At 39.2% G+C, this 23,415-nt stretch overlaps 1 protein-coding gene across 2 annotated transcripts in view; it reads left to right on the top strand.

Moving 5' to 3' along the window:
- The window catches only part of CDK13 (cyclin dependent kinase 13), a 147,545-nt gene that overhangs the window by 2,121 nt on the left and 122,009 nt on the right, over positions 1-23,415 (top strand). The gene's annotated exons all lie outside the window — the stretch shown is intronic.

Here is a 23,415-nt window from a genome sequence, read left to right as displayed (position 1 = left end):
AGTGGTGCCCGGGTTCTCAGAACGACTCAGGTCCACCACCGAGACGAGACAACACCGCTTGAGCCTCCCAGGAAGGATAGGCGTTTTCGCGCGCGTGACACTTTTTTAGGGGGTCGAAGGGACAAAGCAAATGGGCGAACGGAACTTTTCTCCTAGCTGTGGCAGGGAAGATTTCTAAGGAAGAATTAAAAGTTTCAGACTTGTTGCATTAATGTGTTAACAGGTTTCTCTCAGTTGCTCTTTGCTTTTCTGGTACAATTTGGGTAAACCTAGAGGTGGTTTAAGTCTCAATTTTGAAAGTTCTGTGAAGAGGTTTCATTGTTGGGAATTTAGGAATGGACTGCAACTTAGGATCTAGTATTGTACAGGGGAATAAGAATCAGGTACTGATGTCAGAGTTAGATGTGGATTGCAGATGTTTCTTATGATTATTACAGAAATGGGAGAAGCAGCCTTTTTGTAAAGTTTATTCTTTTAGTATGTTAAAAAAGCTTAGGTGGAAGCCGATAGTCCTGAATACTGAAGATAAAAAAGGTATCTATTTAGTGATATTCTTGTGTGGGATAGTTTTTACCTGATCTTTCAAAGTCATAATTATAGAAGGTAGAAAAAATGACAAGACTGTGGTTTCTTTGTTGGTTTGTGATGACACACAGTTGCTAATAACATTATAAATCTGGGTGGTGTAACCTAGTGTAACCAAGTGAATGGCTGAGTACATTCTTACACTATTATAAGCCTGTAACTGCTTACTTTAAAAGCTAAGTAGACTTTTTCTTAGATATATGCCCGAAGGATAAAAACACAATATAACTAGACCTTTAAATATCAGGATCTTTGTCCAGAAATCTTTAAAAGGTGTAATTTAATTTAATGAAATTGGAGTAAAACTTTTCTGTAGCTTTCTTGCCTTTTTTTGTTATATAATATTCTTTTTAAAAAGTGTGCCTTAAAATATACTTATCTACTAAGCAAAGTGCATTAAAAACAACTTTCGAGTATTTTATGGGTTCTTATATTCCTTGAGATGTTTGGACATTCCAGACCTTATAGTGTAGAGTATTGCAAAATGACATTTGTATCAATTTTTCCTCCTGGGTTTCAGTAATGGCAAGTGGATGTACAGTACCTCTAAGTATGGGTTATGTGGAATCTCAACATAATACGAATATGCATCTGCAAAATTAGCAGACCTTTTTGAAGTATCACCATAATAAATGTAAAGGTGTGATGTTTATAGAGATCTGAGCGTGAGTTTGTCTTTAAGCCAAAAAGGTTGTATAAATTGCTTCACTCTTAAAGAGTGTTGAAGCATACTTAAAATGTTAGTTGATACCTTAGCGAAGAATTGAAAAACTCATTCATCAAAATTAGCCATTGTATCTTGTAAGACTTTGTATGTTACTTTTAACTATAATACTTTGCCAAAGGGTTTGCAGTTTTTGCAATTGAATTTGTTTTGCAAACTGGTTGGTTGAAGTTTCAGCACTTGAACAATTTAAAGTGCTTGATGCAATTTTAAGAATGGATTTTGTACTTATCAGGCTTTTTAGTTGCTGGATACTTCAGCGAGATCCTTTATAATAGTGGTATGTATTTTTTATATATATATGAAATATATAATCGTGGTATGTATGACTAGGACTATTCATATTTAGCAAGTATTTTTTGACCCTGTGTTGTATGCCATATACTGTTTTAGGTATTGGGATGTAGCAGGAAAGAAAAAGTTACTTGCCCTCATAGAGCTTGCATTCTGGAGGACCGTTCAACACATAATCTTTTCATGGTGTTTACATTGACCACCAGTATTTCTAAAGAGTTGAATTTGGAAGGAACTTTAGGGTATCTTGGCTAACATTCCTGACAGATGGCCATTTGGTATGTGCCTGAAATACATCTAGAGGTGGGAAGCACGTTGGTTTGAGGCAACCTGTTCCACTAGATTTGGGACTTGAGTGTTTTAGCAAGATCCTTGAAGACTCAGTTTCCTAAACTGTAACAGGGAAACACTTGTTTTTCTGGATTATTTCAAGGATTAAGTGAAAATTTATCTTTTTAAAGCATGCAGCCTTACAGAAATATTTAAGGTCGTTGAATTATTCAATATCCCAAATTGTTAGAATTCTTCATATTGTGACCAAAATCCACCTTCGAACCATTGCTCCAAGTTTAACCCTTTGGAATGGTACAGAGCACACGTGTATGCTAACCCTTTAAAATATAAAGACAGTTGTCATGATTTCTGAGTCTTCTAGACTAAAAAACTCATACGGTTTTCAGATTTTTCACATTATATCTAGTTTGTCAAATGTCCAGCTTAAAACATAGGGCCCAGAATTAATAGCTAAAATAGTTGATTGGGAAAATCTGAAGATTTTAAAATATAATAAGTGTATTGTTACTTTTTAGGAACGGTTAATTGAACTCACTTGTACAGATTAATGGAAAAGTTTTATTTATTTTCAGAATTTATTACTTGTGGTAAGTGGCCCATATGTTCTTTAATGAATGGACTGCTGTGAGTTCCATGAAGGCAACTGGGCTGTCTTGTCCACCATTGTATTTCTAGTGCTCAGCACTGTATCTGGCACAAGTACACTCTTAATAAATGTTGAATAGGTAAATGAAGGGATGCTGGAGTTTACTGAACATACAAAATATTAATGTGGGCTTGTATTACAAACTTCATTCAAAATATTTAATACAGACCATGTGTAATGCTGTAAGAAACAGTGTAATCTTTCCTCAGCCTATGCAGAACTTACATATTAATGAATTGTCAGTGTAGATATTTTCAAGGAAATGCATACACATTCAAAATAGTATTGAAATCGTGGTATGAAGATGAAAAACAATTTTAAATAAGCTGAAAATAGAGATAGGGTTTCACCATGTTGCCCAGGCTGGTGTCAAACTCCTGGGCTCAAATGATCCACCTGCTGCATCAGCCTCCCAAAGTTCAGGGATTACAGGTGTGAGCCACCACATCCAGCCTGAAGCTTTTTTTGATGTCAGATAAATAAATCCTTTTCATTTTAGTGACTTCCACTTCACAACTTGTTCTTTGTCTTCATTTGAATCTTCAGTCCTCGGCTCATGCATTTCTTTTCATCAGTTCCCTCTTACCTTTACTTTTTCCCCTGTATAATCTGTTTGCCATATTTTCTTTACTACTTGACTGTTGGGGTGTGGAAGGTCACGTAATCTTGCTGATTGGCCCTATAATAAATGTGAGGGTGTGCTGAAAAGAGGGGAGGGTACCGTTTGTAGTGTTTCACTGTGTGCCAGGCATTGATAAATATTTAACATATATTGACCACCAAAATCCATGTGATAGTTGGAAACATTCCCATTGATGGATTGGGAAACGGGAGCTCTAAAAGGTTTTAAGCGATTTGTTCCAAGGTCAGCTTGGATTCAAACCCTAGGCTGATTTGAAAGTACATGCTCTTAATATTAAAGAGCATGGATTTTGGTTACAATATGAAGGTGGATTTTGGTTACAATATGAAGAATTCTAACAGCAGTCTATTCATTAAAGAACATGGGCCACTTACCACTTAAAGCATATGCTTTATTGAACTTTAGTTGGCATTCAGGGGTGCTGGCCACCTCACATAATGACCTGTTTTGGTGAAAAATCAGCTTCTGCTTGGGTATTTATGTGTTGATTTCTGTTCCTTGGCCATTTTATCAGCATTTTGAAGATTTTAAAAGATGAATCTTCTAAAGATTCTTTCAGCTTATTTGCGTTTATTTGTAGTTTTTATGAACAATTGGGTTTAAATCTTGTGGATGTTTTTCCTACTTTGTCTTTACAAAGATTGGCTAAAAACATTTCTTGAAGACATTAATTACTCTTAGTTATTGGTGGTGGTTTTCCAGAATTATTTTGATCTGAAGTTACTGATGTCAGATTAAAATCCGTGCAAGAAATTATTATGTGTGTTTTGTTCTTTCTCTAAACCTATGGAAGTTCCATTCCACCAAGAAGCACAGAAGCATTCATTATGGAATAATAAGAACCTAAGAATCTGAAAAAGATGGGTGGACTCTAAATATAAATAAGAAAAATTATTGTTATATGTGGTACCTCTGTTATGGATTATTTAGTGTTTTGTCCTGAAAACTGTAGTTCAAAAGTATATGAAATGAAGATATTCCGTAATGAAAAAAAAACTCAAAAAATATGCCACTGATTTAATATATACTTAATAGAAATAAGTCATGAAAATCCCTAGGTGAATGGAATTCTTAAAATGCTTTTAAAAAGTGTCAAAAAATAGGATACTAGAACAAATGGAGAAACTCTCAGAAGGGAATGGAAGTTTAGGTTAACTGTCTTAAATTTCCAAAGCTGTAATCATTATTTTCATTCTCAAAGTGATGGCCTTGTGTTTTGCTCCTTCTCTGACCAAACTTCACCTGACATTTACATCTACTCAGTCCTTATCACATTTCTTTTCCGCTAACGCTAATATTTCTTTCCATTTCTATCACCATTTCAGGTTAATTAGCTAGACTTCCTGTTACTGTGAACATTCTTCTCGTTTCATCCATTCTTCTCTTCTCAGTTCATTCTTTATCAGGAGAGTTTTCTTAATACCTTTGTTTAGCTCATGTCACTCCCATTATATTAGAATTATTATTAGAATAAACCTAAACTTTTTTTTTTAGGGATAGTGTCTAGCTCAGTTGCCCACCCTGGAGTGCAGTGATGATGTGATCATGGCTCACAGCAGCTTCGAACTCCTGGGCCCAGAGGATCCTCCTGCTTCAGCCTCCCGAGTAGCTGGGATTACAGGTGCATGCCACCATGCCTGGCTAATTTTTGTATTTTTTGTAGTGATGGGTTTTACCATGTTGCTCTGACTTGTCTTGAACTCCTGGCCTCAGACAATCCTCCCGCCTGGGCCTCCCAAAGTGTTGGGATTACAGGCAAGAGCAACTGTGCATGGCCAAGTCTAAACTTCCTAATGTTTCATCAGTTAATGCCTTTTATGATCTGGCTCCATTCTATCACAGTTCTGTTTTCAAAGACATTTTTATTTCTATTTTTATACTTGCTGTTCTGTTAGCTTAAATGATAAGAGACACTCCAAACTCTCTTTTGCTCTTCATCTCCAGCTTTGCATTTAAAACTCAGCTCAAAAATCCCACTGTCGTGTGTGTGTGTGTGTGTGTGTGTGTGTGTGTGTTTTGGTAGAGATGGTGTCTTACTGTGTTGCTCAGGCTGGTCTCCTGGGGTTGAACAATCCTCCTGTCCTTGCCTCCCAAAGTGTTGGGATTACAGGCATGAGCCAGTGTGTCCAGCCTTAAATCCCACTATCTTGAGACCTTTTTCCATTCATCTAGATAAAAGTTAATTTTTTTTCCTGTGCCCCCACAGCACTTTATCTTTGTTGTAGAGTTTTAAAAAATTCTGTTTAATATCTGCTTAGTTGGCTGGCTACCTTTGTGTTTTCCCTACTAGATTGTAAGCTCCTAGAGGACAAATTACAGAGCTTATTTATTGGTGGTTTAATTTAAATACATTTTTTCTCTACAGATTAGTGCAAACCAGTCTGCACAGATGCGAGTTATATCTGTAAACTTGCTTGGTATTTTGGTTTACATACACTCTCATACTCTAGGATAGGGCAGGTAATTGTTTCGATTTATAAGGAGGGAATTTAAGAACCTCCTTCTAGCTTCTACTTTATTAGAATGAGTAGAGGATGCTGGGAGTCACTTTAGTGTGAATGGAATAAATTCAGACCTAGTGTTTATATTTGCCCTCTGTTGTGCTGATCAAGATAAATTCTTGGTGAGTTTGAATTAATCTTTAAAGAGAAAATTTTCTGAGCAGACATTATGTCAAACTTATTTCCCGACTCTGAAAAATTGTAGCTATTTTTGAAAAACCAGTTGGAAGTGAATGTTGCTTAATAGTCACATATAAGATAATTTTTTCCTTTATTTTGGACTTTTTTTGTGTGAATATCATTTTGTTGTTGTTATTTTGGTTTTGGTTGGCTTTGTTTTCTATAAATTTATAAGCTTTGAAGTGGGTGTTGGAAGCAAAAGTACCAAGCTAAAATCAGAAGCATTACTTGTTAGCAGTGATTTTGTTCCTTGAATTCCTGCACATTTAAATTGTGGAAGAACCTAGTGTTTTTTATGTATTTGGAAAGTAAAATTGATGTACATTAGAGGATAAATATAGGTAAAACTGGAATGTAAGTAAAATGGAAATGAGGTTAGTGAGAGGAACCGAAAATGGTAAATGATCTACACGCCTCCCTGCTTTTCTGTTTGCATTTTCAGTTGCATAGGGGCACTTTCACTGGGATATTTTATTGGCATTCCAAACTCAATTTACCTAACATTAAATTATTTCACCTTTCTTAGAGTCATTTTTTTTCTGTTACTGCTCTTTATTATTTTTCACCTGTTTGCAAGCATAATAGAGGCTAATGGTAGAAATTTTCCGTTAGTATAGAAAAGTATAAGAGATTAAAAGGCCCCTTAGGTCCAGCTACCTGATGAGATGATCACTCATGACATTTTGATAAATATTCTTCTAGACTTTTTTATGCATATATGCACAGGGACGTATGATTTTTCCATAAGCGGGAACATGTAACAATGCTGTCTTGTAGCCTGTACTCCATAGTACAGCATACCATTTTTATTAGTAGCTCCTAGTATTCTGTTGTATGGATATAGCATAAATTGTTTGGCTGAGTCCACTTTGATAAATTCTTAGTTTTGTTTTTTTTTTAGTTTTTGCTATGTGTGTATATCTAAAGCAAATTTTTTTGTGTGTATTTGTTCCATTATCTTCTTTAGATTGAATTTCCTGGGGATAAAATTGTTGAGGCAAAGGTGGTATATATATTTGTAATATTGATACACTTTCAAAATGTCTTTCAGAAGGCTTTTACAAATTTACATTTCCCAACAGTGTGGAATTACCCATTTCCTGAGTCTCACCAACACTTGGAGTTGTCACATATTCCATTATTGGTTTTTTTTGTTGTTTTGTATTTTTAGTAGAGATGGGGTTTTGCCATGTTGGCCAGGCTGATCTTGAACTCCTGACCTCAAATGATCTGCCCACCTTGGCCTTCCAAAGTGCTGGGATTATAGTTGTGAGCCCCTATTGGTGCCTGGCACCATTATTGTTTCATTCATTTGCATTTCTTTGATATTTAATAAGGTTTAATGTATTTTCATCTGTTTACTGGATATTTTAATTTCTTTCTTTTTTTTTTTTGCTCTTGTTGCCCAGGCTGGAATGGTGCGATCTCGGCTCACCGCAACCTCTGCCTCCCGGGTTCAAGCGATTCTCCTTCTTCAGCCTCCCGAGTAGCTGGGATTACAGGCATGCGCCACCATGCCCAGCTGATTTTGTATTTTGAGTAGAGACGAGGTTTTTCCATGTTGGTCAGGCTGGTCTCGAACTCCTGGCCTCAGGTGATCCACCCGCCTCGGCCTCCCAGAGTGCTGGGATTACAGGCGTGAGCCACCGTGCCTGGCCTTTTTCTTTCTTTCTTTTTTTTAATTGAGACTGGGTCTCACTCTGTCACCCAGGCTGGAGTGCAGTGGCACCATCTGCTCACTGCAACCTCCACCTCCCAGCTCAAGTGATCTCTCACCTCAGCCTCCCGAGTAGCTGGGATCGCAGATGCATGCCACCATGCCCAGTTAAATTTTTTATTTTTGGTAGAGACAGCGTTTCACCGTGTTGCCAAGGCTGGTCTCGAACTCTTGAGCTCAAGCAGTCTGCCTGCCTTGGCCTTTCAAAGTGCGGGGATTACAGGTGTGAACCACTGCACCTGGCCAGATGTTCTAATTTCTTGATTCTTTTTTTTTTTTTAAATTAACTTGCAAGACCCACTTGTGTGTTACAGCTACTTTTTTTTTTTTTTTTTTTTTTTTTTTTTTTTGCGGCATTAGCAAGTATTTTTCGTTAGCTTGTCTTTTATCTTTTAACCTTCTTTATGTAACGTTTTGTTTTAGGACTAGGTTTTTGATTTGTCTCTGTGTGTGTGTGCACATGTGTGTTTTAAGTGGTAGTAGTTTCTCCCAGGTACCTAGTGTCAAACTTTAGTAGTACTTTTATCCCTCCATAGTTGTAATGAACTTCTTGTTCTGTAAAGTTTTTTCTTTTTCTTTTTTCCAGTGGTCTTTTGGTCCACACATTTATCTTGGAATGCTTTGTTAGTTCTGCTTGCTTTTAGATTTCTCTTTGAGCCCCTCCTGTTCTCTGCATTCAGATTTAAAATACCGCTTTCATTTGATCATTTTTTTTTTCTATAAGATACTTACAGAATCAAATACTTTTTTTTTTGAGATGGAGTCTCGCTCTGTCACCCAGGCTGGAGTGCAGTGGCACGCAGTGGCATGATCTCGGCTCACTGCAAGCTCCGCTTCCCAGGTTCACACTATTCTCCTGCCTCAGCCTTGCGAGTAGCTGGGACTACAGGCGCCCGTCACCACGCCCGGCTAATTTTTTTTGTGCTTTCAGTAGAGACGGGGTTTCATCATTTTACCCAGGATGGTCTTAATCTCCTGACCTCGTGATCCGCCCGCCTTGGCCTCTCAAAGTGCTGGGATTACAGGCATGAGCCACCGCATCCGGCCATCAGATACTTTTAAAATTTATTTATTTATTTATTTAAGATGGAGTCTCACTGTTGTCGCCCAGGCTGTAGTACAGTGGCGTGATCTCGGCTCACTGTAACAACCTACGCCTCCCGGGTTCAAGCTGTTCTTCGGCTTTAGCCTCCTGAGTAGCTGGAATTACAGGCGCCTGCCACCATGCCTGGCTAATTTTTGTCCTTTTAGTAGAGATGGGGTCTTGCCATGTTGGCCAGGCTGGTCTCGAACTCCTGACCTCAGGTGATCTGCCCACCTTGGCCTGTCAAAGTGCTGGGATTACAGGCGTGAGCCACCGCACCCGGCCAATATATTTTTTATTGACAAATAATTGTATATATTTATGTGTGTGATGTTTTGGTGTTTACCTGTGGAGGGCTTCAATCAAGATAATTCAGAAATCAGTCACATCACATACCTATTTTGGTGGTGAAAACATTTTTAAAATAATTTTTTTTTAACACAGCTCGAAACAGCCATTGAAGAAAACATTTTAACTCTACTCTTTGGCTGGGCACAGTGGCTCACGCCTGTAATCCCAGCAGTTTGGGAGGCCAAGGTGGATGGATTACTTGAGGTCAGGAGTTCAAGACCAGCCTGGCCAACATGGCGAAACCCCGTCTCTACTAAAAATACAAAACATAGCCAAGCATGGTGGCATGCGCCTGTAGACCCCAACTACTCGGGAGACTGAGGCAGCAGAATAGCTCGAACTTGGGAGGCAGAGGTTGCAGTGAGCCGAGATCTCGCCACGACACTCCAGCCTGGGCACAAAGCAAGACTCCGTCTCAAACAAAAAAACTACTCTTTTGTCAGTATCAGAATATGCAGTGCATTATTGTAGTCACCATTCTGCCCAATAGATCACTAAAATTTATTCCTTCTGTCTATCTGAAACTTTGTGTCTTTTGATCAACATCTCCGTTTCCCTATACACTCCTCTCCCCTAGACCCTGGTAACCACCATTCTACTCCCTACTTCTATGAGTTTGAATTTTCTAGATTCCACATATAAGTGAGATCATGCAGTATTTATCTTCCTGTCACAAATGACATAATTTACTTCTTTTTTTTTTAAATTATACTTTAAGTTTTAGGGTACATGTGCACAACGTGCAGGTTAGTTACATATGTATACATGTGCCATGTTGGTGTGCTGCACCCATTAACTCATCATTTAACATTAGGTATATCTCCTAATGCTATCCCTCCCCTCTCCCCTCACCCCACTACAGGCCCCGGTGTGTGATGTTCCCCTTCCAGTGTCCATGTGTTCTCATTGTTCAATTCCCACCTATGAGTGAGAACATGCGGTGTTTGGTTTCTTGTCCTTGCAATAGTTTGCTGAGAATGATGGTCTCCAACTTCATCCATATCCCTACAAAGGACATGAACTCATCATTTTTTATGGCTGCATAGTATTCCATGGTATATATGTGCCACATTTTCTTAATCCAGTCTATCATTGTTGGACATTTGGGTTGTTTCCAAGTCTTTGCTATCGTGAATAGTGCCGCAATAAACATACGTGTGCATGTGTCTTTATAGCAGCATGATTTATAATCCTTTGGGTACATACCCAGTAATGGGATTGCTGGGTCAAATGGTATTTCTAATTCTAGATCCCTGAGGATTTGCCACACTGACTTCCACAGTGGTTGAACTAGTTTACAGTCCACCAACAGTGTAAAAGTGTTCCTATTTCTCCACATCCTCTCCAGCACCTGTTGTTTCCTGACTTTTTAATGATCACCATTCTAACTGGTGTGAGATGGTATCTCATTGTGGTTTTGATTTGCATTTCTCTGATGACCAGTGATGATGAGCGTCTTTTCATGTGTCTTTTGGCTGCATAAATGTTTTCTTTCGAGAAGTGTCTGTTCATATCCTTCGCCCACTTTTTGATGGGGTTGTTTTTTTCTTGTAAATTTGTTTAAGTTCATTGTAGATTCTGAATATTAGCCCTTTGTCACTTGAGTAGATTGCAGAAATTTTCTCCCATTTTGTAGGTTGCCTGTTCACTCTGATGGTAGTTTCTTTTGCTGTGTGGAAGCTGTTTAGTTTAATTAGATCCCGTTCGTCAATTTTGACTTTTGTTGCCATTGCTTTTGGTGTTTTAGACATGAAGTCCTTGCCCATGCCTATGTCCTGAATGGTATTGCCTAGGTTTTCTTCTAGGCTTTTAGGTCTAACATTTAAGTCTCTAATCCATCTTGAATTAATTTTTGTATAAGGTGTAAGGAAGGAATCCAGTTTCAGCTTTCTACATAATGCTAGCTAGTTTTCCCAGCACCATTTATTAAATAGGGAATCCTTTCCCCATTTCTTGTTTTTGTCAGGTTTGTCAAAGATCAGATGGTTGTAGATATGCGGCATTACTTCTGAGGGCTCTGTTCTGTTCCATTGGTCTATATCTCTGTTTTAGTACCAGTACCATGCTGTTTTCGTTACTGTAGCCTTGTAGTATAGTTCAAAGTCAGGTAGCGTGATGCCTCCAGCTTTGTCCTTTTGGCTTAGGATTGACTTGGCAGTGTGGGCTCTTTTTTGGTTCCATATGAACTTTAAAGTAGTTTTTTCCAATTCTGTGAAGAAAGTCATTGGTAGCTTGATGGGGATGGCATTGAATCTATGAATTACCTTGGGCAGTATGGCCATTTTCATGATATTGATTCTTCCTACCCATGAGCATGGAATGTTCTTCCATTTGTTTGTGTCCTCTTTTATTTCATTGAGCAGTAGTTTGTAGTTCTCCTTGAAGAGGTCCTTCACATCCCTTGTAAGTTGGATTCCTGGGTATTTTACTTTCTTTAAAGCAATTGTGAATGGGAGTTCACTCATGATTTGGCTCTCTGTTTGTCTGTTATTGGTGTATAAGAATGCTTGTGATTTTTGTACATTGATTTTGTATCCTGAGACTTTGCTGAAGTTGCCTATCAGCTTAAGGAGATTTGGGGCTGCGACGATGGGGTTTTCTAGATATACAATCATGTCATCTGCAAACAGGGACAATTTGACTTTCTCTTTTCCTAATTGAATACCCTTTATTTCCTTCTCCTGCCTGATTGCCCTGGCCAGAACTTCCAACACTATGTTGAATAGTAGTGGTGAGAGAGGGCATCCCTGTCTTGTGCCACTTTTCAAAGGGAATGCTTCCAGTTTTTGCCCATTCGGTATGATATTGGCTGTGGGTTTGTCATAGCTCTTATTATTTTGAGATACGTCCCATCAATACCTAATTTATTGTGAGATTTTAGCATGAAGCATTGTTGAATTTTGTCAAAGGCCTTTTCTGCATCTATTGTGATAATCATATGGTTTTTGTCATTGGTGCCGTTTATATGCTGGATTACGTTTATTGATTTGCGTATGTTGAACCAGCTTTGCATCCCAGGGATGAAGCACACTTGATCATGGTGGATAAGCTTTTTGATGTACTGCTGGATTTGGTTTGCCAGTATTTTATTGAGGATCTTTGTATCGATGTTCATCAGGGATATTGGTCTAAAATTCTATTTTTTGTTGTGTCTCTGCCTGGCTTTGGTATCAGGATGATGCTGGCCTCATAAAATGAGTTAGGGAGGATTCCCTCTTTTTCTATTGATTGGAATACTTTCAGAAGGAATGGTACCAGCTCCTCCTTGTACCTCTGGTAGAATTCAGCTGTGAATCCATGTGGTCCTGGACTTTTTTTGGTTGGTAAGCTATTAATTATTGCCTCAATTTCAGAGCCTGTTATTGGTCTATTCAGATATTCAACTTCTTCCTGGTTTAGTCTTGGGAGGGTGTATGTGTCCAGGAATTTATCCATTTCTTCTAGATTTTCTACTTTATTTGCGTAGAGGTGTTTATAGTATTTCCTGATGGTAGTTTGTATTTCTGTGGGATCAGTGGTGATATCCCCTTTATCATTTTTTATTGCATCTATTTGATTCTTCTCTCTTTTTTCTTTATTAGTCTTGCTAGCCGTCTGTCAATTTTGTTGATCTTTTAAAAAAACCAGCTCCTGGATTCATTGATTTTTTTTTTTTTGAAGGGATTTTTGTGTCTCTATTTCCTTCAGTTCTGCTCTGATCTTAGTTATTTCTTGCCTTCTGCTAGCTTTTGAATGTGTTTGCTCTTGCTTCTCTAGTTCAATTGTAATGTTAGGGTGTCAATTTTAGATCTTTCCTGCTTTCTCTTGTGGGCTTTAGTGCTTATAAATTTTCCTCTACACACTGCTTTGAATGTGTCCCAGAGATTCTGGTATGTTGTGTCTTTGTTCTCGTTGGTTTCAAAGAACATCTTTATTTCTGCTCTCATTTCGTTATGTATCCAGTGGTCATTCAGCAGCAGGTTGTTCAGTTTCCATGTAGTTGAGCGGTTTGGAGTGAGTTTCTTAATCCTGAGTTCTAGTTTGATTGCACTGTGGTCTGAGAGACAGTTTGTTATAATTTCTGTTCTTTTACATTTGCTGAGGAGAGCTTTACTTCCAAGTATGTGGTCAATTTTGGAATAGGTGTGGTGTGGTGCTGAAAAGAACGTATATTCTGTTGATTTGGGGTGGAGAGTTCTGTAGATGTCTATTAGGTTAGCTTGGTGCAGAGCTGAGTTCAATTCCTGGATATCCTTGTTAACTTTCTGTCTCGTTGATCTGTCTAATGTTGACAGTGGGGTGTTAAAGTCTCCCATTATTTTTGTGTGGGAGTCTCTCTTTGTAGGTCTCTTAAGGACTTGCTTTATAAATCTGGGTCCTCCTGTATTGGGTGCATATATATTTAGGATAGTTAGCTCTTCTTGTTGAATTGATCCCTTTACCATTATGTAATGGCCTTCTTTGTTTCTTTTGATCTTTGTTGGCTTAAAGTCTGTTTTATCCGAGACTAGGATTGCAACCACTGCCTTTTTTTGTTTTCCATTTGCTTGGTAGATCTTCCTCCATCCCTTTATTTTGAGCCTATGTGTGTCTCTGCACGTGAGATGGGTTTCCTGAATACAGCACGCTGATGGGTCTTGACTCTTTATCCAATTTGCCAGTCTGTGTCTTTTAATTGGAGCATTTAGCCCATTTACATTTAAGGTTAATATTGTTGTGTGTGAATTTGATCCTGTCATTATGATGTTAGCTGGTTATTTTGCTCATTAGTTGATGCAGTTTCTTCCTAGCCTCAATGGTCTTTACAATTTGGTATGTTTTTGCAGTGGCTCGTACCAGTTGTTCCTTTCCATGTTTAGTGCTTCCTTCAGGAGCTCTTGTAGGGCAGGCCTGGTGGTGACAAAATCTCTCAGCATTTGCTTGTCTGTTAAGGATTTTATTTCTCCTTCACTTATGAAGCTTAGTTTGGCTGGATATGAAATTCTGGGTTGAAAATTCTTTTCTTTAAGAATGTTGAATATTGGCCCCCACTCTCTTCTGGCTTGTAGAGTTTCTGCTGAGAGATCAGCTGTTAGTCTGATGGGCTTCCCTTTGTGGGTAACCCAACCTTTCTCTCTGGCTGCCCTTAACATTTTTTCCTTCATTTCAACTTTGGTGAATCTGACAATTACGTGTCTTGGAGTAGCTCTTCTCGAGGAGCATCTTTGTGGCATTCTCTGCATTTCCTGAATCTGAATGTTGGCCTGCCTTGCTAGATTAGGGAAGTTCTCCTGGATAATATCCTGCAGAGTGTTTTCCAACTTGGTTCCATTCTCCCTGTCACTTTCAGGTACACCAATTAGATGTAGATTTGGTCTTTTCACATGGTTCCATATTTCTTGGAGGCTTTGTTCGTTTCTTTTTATTCTTTTTTCTCTAAACTTCTCTTTTCGCTTCATTTCATCTTCCATCACTGATACCCTTTCTTCCAGTTGATCGAATCAGCTACTGAGGCTTGTGCATTCATCACGTAGTTCTTGTGCCTTGGTTTTCAGCTCCATCAGGTCCTTTAAGGACTTCTGTGCGTTGGTTATTCTAGTTACCCATTCATCTAATTTTTTTTCAAGGTTTTTAACTTCTTTGCCATGGGTTCGAATTTCCTCCTTTAGCTCGGAGTAGTTTGATTGTCTGAATGAAGCCTTCTTCTCTGAACTCGTCGAAGTCATTCTCTGTCCAGCTTTGTTCCGTTGCTGGTGAGGAGCTGCGTTCCTTTGGAGGAGGAGAGGCGCTCTGATTTTTAGATTTTTCAGTTTTTCCGCTCTGTTTTTCCCCATCTTTGTGGTTTTATCTACCTTTGGTCTTTGATGATGGTGATGTACAGACGGGGTTTTGGTATGGATGTCCTTTCTGCTTGTTAGCTTTCCTTCTAACAGTCAGGACCCTCAGCTGCAGGTCCGTTGGAGTTTGCTGGAGGTCCACTCCAGACCCTGTTTGCCTGGGTATCAGCAGCGGAGGCTGCAGACCAGCGGATATTGTTGAACAGCAAATGTTGCTGCCTGATTGTTCCTCTGTAAGTTTTGTCTCAGAGGAGTACCCGGCCGTGTGAGGTGTCAGTCTGCCCCTACTCGGGGGTGCCTCCCAGTTAGGCTACTCGGGGTTCAGGGACCCACTTGAGGAGGCAGGCTGTCTGTTCTCAGATCTCCAGCTGCGTGCTGGGAGAACCACAATTTACTTCTTTTTAAAGCTAAGCCGAGTGCAGTGGCACACGCCTGTAATCCCAGTACTTTGGGAGCCTGAGGTGGGCAGATCGCTTGAGCTCAGGAGTTTGAGACTAGCCCTGGCAACGTGGTGAAATCTCTTCTCTACAAATACAGAAAAATTAGCCCAGCATGGTGGCATGTACCTGTAGTTCCAGCTACTTGTGAGGCAGAACTGGGAGAATTGCATGAGCCCTGGAGGTAAAGGCTACAGTAAGCTGAGATCGCGCCACGCCACTGCACTCCAGCCTGGGCAACAGAGTGAGACCCTGTCTCAAAAACAAAATAAAACAAAAAACAAACCTGAACCACATTAAAAAAAAAAATCCGTTCATCTAACGATGGACACCTAGGTTGCTTCCATATCTGAGCTATTGTGAATAATGCTGCAATGAACATGGGAGTGGAGACATCTCCTAAGCATACTGATTTCAGTTCCTTTGGGTATATACCCAGAAGTGGGATCATGTGGTAATCTTGTTTTTACTTTTTTGAGGAACCTCCATACCATTATCCATGATGGCTATAGTAATTTACATTCATACCAGCAGTGCACAAGGGTCTCCTTTTCTGTATACCCTTGCCAACACTTGTTATCTTTCATTTTTTTGATGCTAGCCATTCTAACAGGTGGGAGGTGGTATCTCATAGTGGTTTTAGTTTGCATTTCCTTGGTGATTATTGATGATGATGAGCATTTTTTCATGTATCTGTTGGCCATTTGTATGTCCTTTTTAAAAAAAAAAATTGAGATGGGATCTTGCTATGTTGCCCAGGCTGGTCTCAAACTCCTGGGCTCAAGGAGTCTTCCCACCTCACCCACTTCAGCCTCCCAAGTAGCTGGGATTCAAGCACTAATCACCAAATCCAACTGTATTCCCTCTTTTGAGGAATGTCTATTTAGGTCCTTTGCCCATTTTTGAAATTGGGTTATTTATTTTCTTTCTGTTGATTTGAGTTGCTAATATATTTTGAATATTAATGCGTTATCAGATATGTGGTTTGTAGGTATTTTCTCCTTATCCACAGGTTGTCACTTTACTTCATTAATTGTTTCCTTTGCTTTGCAGAGGCTTTTTAATTTGATTCCATCCCTTTGTTTATTTTTGCTTTTGTTCCCTGTACTTTTGGGTTTATAACCACGAAACCTTTGCCCAAACTAATGTCATGGAGCTTTTCTTCTCCTTTCTGCTGTATAAGGTGTGAGATGAGAGTCTATTTTCATTATTCTCCATGTTGATATCCAGTTTTCCCACCCCTGTTTATTTTTAAGACACAGGGTCTTGCTGTGTTGCCAAGGCTGGTCTTGGAACTCCTAGGTTCAAGCAGTCCTCCCGCCTAGCCTCTGCAGTAGCTGGGTCTACAGACATACACCACTGTGCCTCACTCCCATCACCATTTATTGAAGAGGCTGTCCTTTTCTTGCTGTATGCTCTTGGCTACTTTGCCAAAAATCAGTTGACTATAAATGGGTTTATTTCTGGGTTCTCTATTGTGTTCCTTCAGTTAATGTCTCTGTTTGTATGCCAGTACCATACTCTTTTGATTAACATAGCTTTGGAATAAACTTTGAAGTCAGGTAGTGTGATACCTCCAGCCTTGTTCTTTTTTGCTCAGGATTGCTTTGGCCATTTGGGATCTTTTCAGGGTTTGAGTATTCCACTGAATCAGAGTCTTGAATGGGGCATTTAAGACCCCCAACACAGACTGAACCAAACTACTCTTACTTCTTACCGTATATCCTGATCACAATACAAACTGGACTGTTTACTATTTTCTTATATCTTAGTTTGTATCCTTCCTTCAGTTTGCCAGTCTGGCTTGCTCATTCTTTCAACCTTAGTTCAGGTGGGTTTTTTTGTTTGTTTGTTTGTTTTGAGATGGAGCCTCACTCTGTGGCTGGAGTGCAGTGATGTGATCTCAGCTAACTGCAACCTCTACCTCCCAGGTTCAAGCGATTCCCCTGTCTCAGCCTCCCAAGTAGTTGGGATTACAGGCACACACCACCACGCCTGGCTAGTTGTTTTTGTATTTTTAGTAGAGACAGGGTTTCACCATGTTGGCCAGCTGGTTTCGAACTCCTCACCTCAGGTGATCCACCTGCCTCAGCCTCCCAAAGTGCTGGGATTACAGTTATGAGCTACGGCACCTAGCCTAAGGTGTTATTTTTATCTATGAAGTCTTCATTAATCTCGTTCAGAAGTGATTTTTAAAAATACCTTTAGAACTGAGATCACTTTGTGAGTACTTATTACATCCAGTTTACCCAGTTGATAGGCATTTGAGTTGTTTCCAGTTTTTGGCTGTTATGAGCAAAGCTACTGAACATTTGAATACAGGTCTTTTGTTTTTGTTTCTCTTGAATAAGTTAGGAGAGGGTTTGCTGTGTTGTTGTATGGGAAGCGAATGCTTGACTTCTACAGTCCCATGGTGTTTTTCAAAATGTCTTTGCCATTTGCATTCCAGTCAGTAGAGTATGGGATTCCAGATGCCTCACCTCCTCAATAAGACTTATTTTTTTTTTGTCAGTCTTTGATTTTAGCCATTCTAGTGGATGTGTATTGGTATCTCATTGTGGTTTTATTTGCAATTCCCTAATGATAAGTAATGTTGAGTATACTTCCATATGTTTATTTGCCCTTCCTATTTTTTGCTAAGTGTCTCAAAATGTTCATTCTTCATGAATTGGGTTGTTGTCTTACTAAAGTTGTAAGAATTCTGTGTATATGCTAGATACAAATAAATGTTTTGCAAACGTTTTTTCCTCAGTCTGTGGCTCACTTTCCCTAACAGTAATTTCCAAGAGCAAACGTTTTAAATTTTAATGAAAAACCAGTTTAGCATTTGTCTGATTTATGCTTTTTTTTTTTTTTTCTTTGAGACAGCGTGTCTCGCTCTGTCGCCCAGGCATGTTCTCAGCTCACTGCAACCTCCGCCTCCTGGGTTCAAGCGATTCTCGTGTCTCAGCCTCCTGAGTAGCTGGGATTATAGGCGTGTGCCATCACGCCCAGCTAAATTTTGTATTTTTAGTAGAGACAGGGTTTCACCATGTTGGCCAGGCTGGTCTCAAACTCCTGACCTCAACCTGCTTCTGCCTCCCAAAGTGCTGGGATTACAGGCGTGAGCCACCCACTGTGTTCGGCCAGATTTACGCATTTTATGTCCAAAAAAATTTTTGCCTAACCCACAGTAACAGATATTTTCTCCTTAGGCTTATAATGTGCATGTTTCTCAGTCTACTTTTATGTATAATGTTAACATTATGATAGCATACTTAACATTTTCATCTTGTCTTTTGTACTGTTGTCATCTTTTTTTTTTTTTTTTTTTTTTTGAGACGGAGTCTTACTTCTTCGTCTAGACTGGAGTGCAATGGCATGATCTTGGCTCACTGCAACCTCCGCCTCCCAGGTTCAAGCAATTCTCTTGCCTCAGCCTCCCCAGTAGCTGGGATTACAGGCATGTGCCACCACGCCCAGCTAATTTTTGTATTTTTAGTAGAGCTGGGATTTCACCCTGTTGGCCAGGCTGGTCTTGAACTCCTGACCTCAAGTGATCCACCCACTTCAGCCTCCCAAAGTGCTGGGATTACAGGCATGAGCCACTGCGCCTGGCCTGTTGTCATCTGTTTTATGTCTGTTTGCATGGTGTATGTGTGTTAAATACAGACATAAAATTTAAAATGAGAAGAGGCACTTATATTTACTCAAATATTTACCTTTTCAAATGCTTTTCCTTTTTACAGATCCAACTTTCCATGTAGTATCATTTTCCTCTGGCTGGAGGAATGGCTTTGAACATTTTTTATTATGTAGGTCTGCTTTTTCTATGTCTGATAAAGTCTCCATTTTGAAAGATCGTTTTACTGGGTGTGGAATCCTAAACTGAAATTTTTTCCTTAATATTTTGACTTGTTGCATTTCTGGCTGATAAATTTCTGTAATATTTTGGTTTTGCTTCAACCATTGGATTTCAAGTCCTGTGACTTTTTAAATATTTGTGGTTCTTAAGCACCTAGTACAGCATTTGATAGTAGGTACCTAGCAAGTGAGATTAAATTGCCTGTCTTGTTTTATAATTTTATTTTCTAGGGCTGGGTGTGGTGGCTCATGCCTGTAATCCCAGCAGTTTGGGAGGCTAGGGCAGCAGATCAACTGAGGCCAGGAGTTCAAGACTAGCCTGGCCAACATGACAAAACCCCATCTCTACTAAGGGTACAAAAACTAGCTGGGTGTGGTGATGTGCACCTGTAATCCCAGCTACTCGGAAGGCTGAAGTAGGAGAATCGCTTGAACCCAGGAGGCGGAGGTTGCCATGAGCCAAGATCTTGCCACTACACTCCAGCCTGGGCAACAGAGTAAGACTCGATCTCAAAAAAACAAAACAAAAAACAAACAAAAAAAACACCTTGTATTTTCTAGCAAACTATTCCTTCAGCATAAATTGCTTTGGATTAAAAAAAAAAAGAGGTCCAGGCTGGGCGTGGTGGCTCACGCCTGTAATCGCAGCACTTTGGGAGGCCAAGGCAGGCAGATCACGAGGTCAGGAGTTCGAGACCAGGCTGGCCAATATGGTGAAACTCTGTCTTTACTAAAAATACAAAAATTAGCCGGACGTGGTGGCGGGCGCCTATAGTCCCAGCTACTTGGGAGGCTGAGGCAGAAGAATCACTTGAACCTGGGAGGTGGAACTTGCAATGAGCTGAGATTGCACCACTGCCTGGGCAACAGAGCAAGACTCCATCTCAAAAAAACAAAAAATGAAAAACAAACAAAAAAAACCAAAGAAAGGTCCAGCCCCACACGGTTAAAAAAATTCTGTTGATATTAATAAGGTCTGGTAATACACTTTGAACAAATTCTTGATGGCTACAGAGAGACTAATCAAAGTATGTGCTTTTGTGCATGTCAAGTACTGAGCTCCCTTCTACTCTTCTCACCTGCTTTTCATTTTCTGTCTTCAAAAATACATATCAAGGCATGGTTCAGGGAAACATGAAGACAAACACAGAATTTATGCTCAGTGGACTAGAACATGTTTGCTTGAGCAAATCTGCAAAAAGTCAGCCACGTGTCTTTTTGTTGTTGTTGTCGTTACTTTTAATATGGCATGAGGACCATAAAGGAAGTGTATTTTTAGAATAAACACAAAACATTTCAGTTTTATGTTATCTTTTCTAGTTTTAAAAATAAGATGTTTATTGAAATGTATTTCACATACTGTACAGTTACTGTTTTAAACTATAATTTATTAGTCTTTAGTCTCTTCATAGCTTTGTGTAACCACTAATTTGAGAATATTTCAGTCACTCCAGAGAGAAACTCCATGGCTATTTAGCAGTCACTCCCCATTCCCACATTCCACAGTTTTGGCAACCAACGGTTGGTGATTTCTTTCTGTCTTTATAGATTTTCCTATGCTGGATATTTCATTTCAGTGGAATCATATAATGTATGATCTTTTATGGCTGGATTCTTTCACTAAAGCATAATGTTTTCAAGGTTTATCTGTGTTGTAGTATATGGATCAATATTCCTTTTATTGGCCAAATATCCCGTTGTATGGTTATGCCACATTTTATCATTAGTCATGGACCTTTGGGTTAACTTTTTGGCTATTTTTTTAATGCTGCTATGAACATTTGTGTACAAGTTTTTGCATGAGCATTTGTTTTTCTCTTGAGCATATATCTAGGAGTAGAATTGCTGGGTCATATGATAATTCTATGTTTAAGATTTTAAAGAGCTGTCAAGCTGTTTTTTAAAGTAGCTGCATCATTTTTATATTCATATCAGCAACATATGAGGGTTCCAGTTTCTTCACATCCTCAACAAGAGTTGTCTTTTTGATTGTAGCCATCTTGGTATTTGCAGTGGGATCACATTTTGGTTTAGATTTGCATTTCTCTAATGACAAATAAAGTTGAGCATCTTTTCATGTGTTTTTGACCATTTGAGAAATGGCCAAAATCTTTTTTTGAGAAATGTCTACATGAATCTCTCGTCCACCCCCACTACCCCCTCTTTTTTTTGAGACAGGGTCTCACTCTGTTGCCCAGGCTAGAGTGCAGTGGCACAATTTTGGCTCACTGCAGCCTCCATCTCTGGGGCTCAAACAATTTCCCTATCTTAGCCTCCTGAGCAGCTGGGACCACAGGTACACGCCACCACACCTGGCTAATTTTTTCGTATTTTTGTATAGATGAGGTTTCGCCGTGCTGCCCAGTCTGGTCTCAAACTCAAGCTCAAGCAGTCCTCCCACCTTGGCCTCCCCAAATGCTGGGATTATGGGCATGAGACACCATGCCTGGCCTTCTTTGCCCATTTTTAAATTGGGCTGTCGTCTTATTATAGGATCTTAAGAGTTTTTTATACTGTCTATTCTAGATGTAAGTCCTTTATCAGATACATGATTTACAAATATTTTCTTTCATTCTATCACTTTGTTGATGGTGTCTGTTAAAGCACAGAAGTATTTTATTTTGATGGAGTCCAATTTATTATTTATTGCTTGTGTTTTTTGGTCTCAAATCTAAGAAGGCTTTGCCTAATCTATGTTCACAAAGATTTTCTGCATTTTCTTCTAAAAATTTTATAGTTATAGCTCCTACTTTGATCCATTTTCAGTTAGTTTTTTGTATGGTGAAAGGAAGAGGTCTAGCTTCATTCTTTTGTGTGTGGATATACAGTTGTCCCAGCACCATTTGTTGAAAAGAGTATTCCTTTTCCATTGAATTTTCTTAGCACCCTTGTTGAAAATCAACTGATCACAAATGTTAGGATTTATTTATGTACTCTGAATTATATGCCATTGATTTATGTATCCGTCCGTATGCCAGTACCACACAGTCTTGCTTACTCTGATTTTGCAGTAATTTTTGAAATCAGGAAGTGTGAATCTTCCAACTTAGGTCTTTTTTAAGATTGTTTTGACTGTTTGGGTTCTTGGCATTTTCAAATGAATTTTAGAATCAGCTTGCCAGTTAGTTCAAAAAAGCAGCTAGGATTTTGATAGGGAGTACATTGATTTTAAAAATTTTTTGTTTCATCACTACAGAACTGCAATACATTGACTTTTTAGATTAATTTGGGGAGTATTATCTTGTTAATTGTTTTTTTTTTTCTTTTTGAGACAGGGTTTCACTATGTTACTCAGGGTGGTCTTGAACTCCTAGGCTCAAGTGCTCCTCCTGCCTTGGCCTCCCAAGGTGTTGGGATCATAGGCATGAGCCAGCGCGCCTGGCCAGGGAGTATTACCTTTTAACAATTTAAGTCATCTAATACGTGAACACGGGATGTCTTTCCTTTTATTTAGATTTTCCTTAATATTTTTTAGTGTGTTTTGTAGTTTTCAGGGTATAAGCCTTGCACTTTTTAAATTAAATTTTTAGGTATTTCATCCTTTTAAAGGCTATTGCAATGGGATTGTTTTCTTTTTTTCTTTTTTGAGATGAAGTCTTGCTGTGTCGCCCAGGCTGGAGTGCAGTGGCACGGTCTTGGCTCACTGCAACTCTGCCTCCTGGGTTCAAGTGATTCTCCTCCCTCAGCCTCCTATGTAGCTGGGATTACAGGTGAGTGCCACCATGGCTGGCTAATTTTTGTATTTTTAGTAGAAACAGGGTTTTGCCATGTTGGCCAGGCTGGTCTCAAACTCCTGACCTCAGGTGATCCACCCACCTTGACCTCCCAAAGTACTGGGATTACAGGCGTGAGCCACAGTGCCCAGCTGGAATTCCTTTTATTTCTTATCCTTGACTAATTACAATGGCTAGAACCTCAAATACAATGTTGAACAGAGGGATGAGAAGGGACTTTCTTGTCTTGTTCCTCATTTAGTCTTTATTCGCAAAGTAATTAGCTGCAGATTCGTCATAAATGGCTAGTTTTATTTTTTAATAAAAATAATGACTTTGATTCCAAGTCATTGCAGAAGTCAGGAAAAAAAAAGACTTTGTTTCTCTCAAAGTCTTAAGTTCTGGTGTAAAAAAAATTCTGGGTTGGGCATGGTGGCTCACATCTGTTATCCCAGCACTTTGGGAGGCCGAGGCAGGAGGGTCACTTGAACCCAAGAGTTTGAGATTAGCCTGGGCAACATGGCAAAAACTTGTCTCTACAGAAAATACAAAAATTTGCCGGGCCTGGTGGTGTGCACTTGTCCCATCTACTTGAGGGGCTGAGGCAG

The sequence above is a fragment of the Pan troglodytes genome, chromosome 6 (genome assembly GCF_028858775.2).
Source record: "Pan troglodytes isolate AG18354 chromosome 6, NHGRI_mPanTro3-v2.0_pri, whole genome shotgun sequence".
Taxonomy (NCBI): Eukaryota; Metazoa; Chordata; class Mammalia; order Primates; family Hominidae; genus Pan; species Pan troglodytes.
This window is presented reverse-complemented; position numbering and strand designations above follow the sequence as displayed.